A 5,252-nucleotide genomic window follows, 5' to 3' on the forward strand; every position below is an offset into this window, starting at 1 on the left:
AGTGACAATGATAAAGACTGTAAACTGTTTCAATAGTAAATATTTTTTCCCAACAAAATCTGCATCATCGCATATTCGTGGGACAGATGTATTACGTTCGATTGCAATTGACTGTGGAGCTGAACATCCGGAAAGGCTTCGTTCTACAAAGTTAAGGAAACATATTGCCACAATGACTCAGCTTTTTAACTTGTCTGAAAATGAATGAGACATTCCAGCTAAATTACTTGGTCACGACATTCGGGTACATAGAGAATTCTACAGATTACCAGATGTAACCATGCAGGTTGCCAAAGTCAGCAAGCTGCTCATGATGATGGAAAGTGGACAAATTACCAGAAATTCTGTCAATTCGCTAGACGATATTGATGTTGACGACGAATGTATTGAAGGTATGTCGCATTGTCAGTGTTAAATTCATACAGTAAACTTGTATAATGTTAATAATGGGCTCATTACCGAACTTGATAACCTGAAGTGATAAAAAGAATTACAAACATTTTTTGAAATATACTTGTGTTATGCAAGGCAATTCTTTTTTATCGGAGACGACCAGGTAAGGTGGAATGTAAAGTCTACACTCATTTTGTGCTCAGTAAGGTTTATATTGGCTACTTCTAATTTTTCAATTTCAATGCACTAACTGCATATTTATTTGGTGTGCTACGGTTGTTTCCATCATTGTTATATTATAAACTATATATAATTTTTGATCTTGTGATTTACACGACAGATGAACAATATTCTTCTGAATCATCAGAAAATGAAAATACTGAAGACCTTGAAACTCTACTTCCCAGTACCAGTCAACCAAAATAACAGACAAAAGTATGCATACACATGTGAATGCATTTAAGTTATGTATCTCCAAGTTTCTTATGTTTCTTAGAACATGATTTGCTTACATGTAATTGTTTGATTCATTAGGCTATATAATGTTTCCAAATATGTCGTGTGACATCGATGCCATTATAAGGTGCCGTAAGTACGTGGACGCTTTTGTCGTAATTTTGCTATGAAAAATTGTACTGAAGTATATATATTTAATATGAATATCTTACACATGGCAGTTAGCGACGACATATGGTGTTTTATTATCCATGTACAGAAAAGGGTACTTCAAATACCAGGAGAACAAAACAAGCAGCCAAAAAGCAATGGAGTGAAAACGAAAATGGAGCTGTTCACAGACTCTTAGATCGTTTTTTGATAATGGGTAAATTACAAGGGAAAAAAGAAATACTTGCATGTATTGAGAGTGAGAATGACCTTCACAACAGAAGTTGGAAAAATGTCAAAGACTTTTGCAGGAATTTAATTGAAACAAAAAAAGCGACGGGGACTTTTAACTTAAAAAATATTACACATATAATGCACGTTTAGGAGAATACGTTTAAGGATGAAGTTGCCACATGTGTTTTGTGTGTTTTCTTGTTCTATATACTCTTTTCGAAAGCGATATATGTGTGCTTATTGTATTTGAATGTTTTATTAATACGGTTCAGTCAAAAAGATATTTGTTCATAATCATATCGCCGAACAAATTAGGATTGATATATAGTTCGGCCAAAGAGTGTTTCGTTGTACTTTCTATTACGTGTTTCTACGAGTTACTCACTATACAAGTTATTTTTTACCCCAAACTTGGTGAATATGAATGAATATAGCAAACATGATAACAAATCAATCTAGAAGGCTAAACGTTCAGAGAAGGCACAAAAAATTCAGTCGGATTAATGGAAACAAACATTTTGTTCAAGCATAACAAACAAACACTTTTAGATGTAATAAGATAAATGTAAATAACATAAAAAAAACCTACTGCTAAACTACTGCTACAATGTGAAGAATACAAATGAATATTTTGTCAATTTTACAAAATTTGTTTTGAATGACAGGTGTCTGACTTGCAGTTGAGTACTTAATAGTTATTTTAAAGTAAAAATTTACCAATATGTAAATTATTTCGTAAATATCGCACAAGAGTTGATTAAATAGTTGTTAAATATTACAATAATTTCCTACACAGACTTATGTGCATTTGTTTTGCGTGCAGATATTCACATTAACTATCAATTCACATATTTGCTTTGTGTATATGATTGGTATGTTTATATGTTTTTCATATCAAAATTGCTTGATCTACAAAAATTCACGAGGAGGTATGCATTTTTTCCCATGTTTTTATTTGAAGTTTATAATTCAACGACGATGATAATTACTAAGATGCCAGATTTAGTTATGTTTTTGTCTCATTTATGGTTAGAGATCAATTAACATACCAATTTCCCAGACTGAGATATTGTTAAAACAATGTATCGCGTTTGCGACTGACCGCATTCTAACACAAGCTATTTACTTGTTTTTTTCGAATACTCTGCATATACACACACTTGAACAAGCTGTAGATTACTGTCAAAATCAGCGGTGATTATACGTGTATAACAACATTAATTATAACTTTTATATTGTTTTCAACAAATAATATATGGTTGACACATCGGCATAAATTTTCAGTTCTTAAAATACACTCTTTCTATTATATTTTATGCACAAATTAGGTACATAAGTTGGTTTACATAAAGGTAGATTGAAAAAAATACGTGAATTCAAATCTTGAAAAAATGTGTTTGGTTTGCAAAGGAAAACTAAGCGATTGCCAGTGACTATTTTCCTTAAAATATAATCTGTTATTTCGACAGGTAGAATTAAATGTAAGTTCATTATTAACGTTAACCCGTTTTTGGCATTCTCTACTCAAACAAGTGCATACATACTGTATTTTCTTAATACAGCACATGTGTAATGGTATCACAGTTGTAGAATTTGAATTCATATATTATAACAATAAATACTGATCATTATTCAGATTGACCTACCGCCGTAGACTAAGTTACTGGAGCATCAAAATGCATTGTTATCAAATCGTTTTGCTAGTTTACTAAACTATTTTATTTCTCAGGCCTCGCCACATTCGTTGTGAAACGTTCATGATTGTTTAAAATTACAGATTTTATTATTTTTGAAAATGCAATAAATGTATTTAAGACAATTTAAGTGAAGTAGAAGTTGCCATGCGTGTGAATGAATTTTCTGATGTTTACCTGTTTCAGGGGATTAAATGCATGAGTTATTTTATAATGTCAGAGTAAGGACAAAGTAAATTTACACTACTCAATCTACATGCATATGGGTAGTTCTACTTTTAGGATAAAAAACTTCATAGTACGTGAAAATCGTGAATATTTTTTTCTGATGAAAAAAAGGAATTAAACAAATAAGCCGCCTACCCCTCTCCTTCATTCGGTTTGACAAATAGCGTGGCCTGAAAAAAAACACATTATTTTTTAGTTTTAAGAACGAATTGTATTCATTTGTTGATTAATTGCACCATGATTGTTATGGTATAAGGCAGCACGTGCATGCTTGTAGTCGGCTTATAGCTAATAAAGTTATAAATGTATTGTTTGATTTGCGTTATGCCTCTTATGCTTATTTTGATGTGGATAATATTTGAGTCAATCAAATGAGGCATTTTTGTTGAACTTATATAAGTTCATATAATAAACATATTTAATTTAAATATTGTTTCATACATATTATTTTCAATTTTTGTACGAACTTAAATATTATCCATGAACGTGCACGCCATTGTCCTATTAGCAACGGTGCCATGATTACACACAATTACCCCTGTTGGTAAACGCAAGTTCCCCGTTGGACATAACTGAAGTTCCACAGTGATAGCGCGCTTAAGTTCCTCTCTTGGTTTACACAATTCCCCTGTTGGTACACATTAAAGTTCCACGGTTGGTAGGCACATAGTACCCCTGTTGGTATACACCGTTCCCCAGTTGGAACACATTGAAGTTCCACAGTTGGAACGCACTAAGTTCCCCTGTTGGTATACACCATACCCCTGTTGGTACACATTTAAGTTCCACAGTTGGTACGCACTCAGTACCCCTGTTGGTATACACCGTTCCCCAGTTGGCACACATCGCAGTTCCTCATTTGGTACGCACATAATTCCCCGGTGTGCATGTACAATTTTCTTTGATTTATTACCCTATTTATCATAATTGTTATGTCAAAACCGTATTTTAGGTTCGAAACTTGTCTGTTCTTTATCACTTTCAGCTTTCTAGAATATGTGGAAATGGTGGTCCCCGGTTGGTAGGTTTAGAACACATTTCCCCGGTTGGAAGGTTTTACAAGTATGCGTGTGTGTGTGTGTGTGTGTGTGTGTGTGTGTGTGCGAGTGTGTGCGCGCGTGTGTGTGTGTGTGTGTGTGTGTGTGCGTGCGTGCGTGCGTGCGTGCGTGCGTGCGCGCGTGTGTGTGTGTGCGTGTGCGTGTATGCGTGTGCGTGTATGCCTTTGTGTCTGTGTTCTTATGTGCAAGTGTGCTGAACTTTTTATCTCTAAGAACAGTGCCGTTAATTTTAGCCACCTAGTGGAAGCTAGATTGCTTTAACGGTTACAGAAAAAACATTATTTAACCTTGTATATTTATTTAAAGCTGCCACAGTTTGGCCGTCTAAAACACGAAAACAAAAGTTTAGACAGCCATAATGGCAAGTTATAAGAAGATGTGTCTATGTATGCTACAAAACAGTTTTTAGCGTTTATGCGTCTTGTGCGCGTGTGCATGTGTGAGTGTGTGTGTTTGACTCCTCTTATCATAACATGCATACACACAATTATATTTTTCATCTCCAAAAATATCTTTTTTATCTTATAATGTTTCACTTCATAAAACATTTCAAATTTAAATTGGACTCGAAAAACTGTAGATCCACATAAAAATAATCTTTAAAAAAAACAAACAAAACAAACAAACAATATTGTGTTATAATTTGTGGTGCAATTTATTATAAACAATTTTAAGGGCTGTTTGTAAAACATGCATGCCCCCATATTGGCTGTCAGTTGTAGTGGCAGCCATTGTGTGAATACGTTTTTGTCACTGTGACCTTGACATTTGACCTAATGTTAGTTATCATCCGGAAACCATTGTACTATTTCGAGTCACTGTGACCTTGATCTTTGACCTTGTGACCTAACAAGAGCTGTCAGAGGACAGCGCGCTCGACTATTCGAGTGCTTGACTGTATAACGTAAGCCATAATGGGGAAATTGTTCATATTCAATAATTTATTAGACGATCTTTCAATAAAAAAGGGAAAAAAATGGGGGGGAAGGGCAGGGGTAAGTGAGAGGGGGGTATAATGTGGGGTGGCGTAATTTATTAG

At 34.3% G+C, this 5,252-nt stretch overlaps 1 long non-coding RNA gene across 1 annotated transcript; it reads left to right on the top strand.

The window, feature by feature from the left end:
• Positions 1 to 251: 251 nt before the first annotated feature.
• On the top strand, positions 252 to 1,461 carry LOC127881145 (uncharacterized). Its single transcript, XR_008049929.1, has 3 exons — positions 252 to 392; positions 734 to 828; positions 1,109 to 1,461. It is a non-coding gene; the product is annotated as an uncharacterized LOC127881145 (long non-coding RNA).
• The last annotated feature ends 3,791 nt before the right edge of the window (positions 1,462 to 5,252 follow it).

The sequence above is a fragment of the Dreissena polymorpha genome, chromosome 5 (genome assembly GCF_020536995.1).
Source record: "Dreissena polymorpha isolate Duluth1 chromosome 5, UMN_Dpol_1.0, whole genome shotgun sequence".
Classification (NCBI taxonomy): domain Eukaryota; kingdom Metazoa; phylum Mollusca; class Bivalvia; order Myida; family Dreissenidae; genus Dreissena; species Dreissena polymorpha.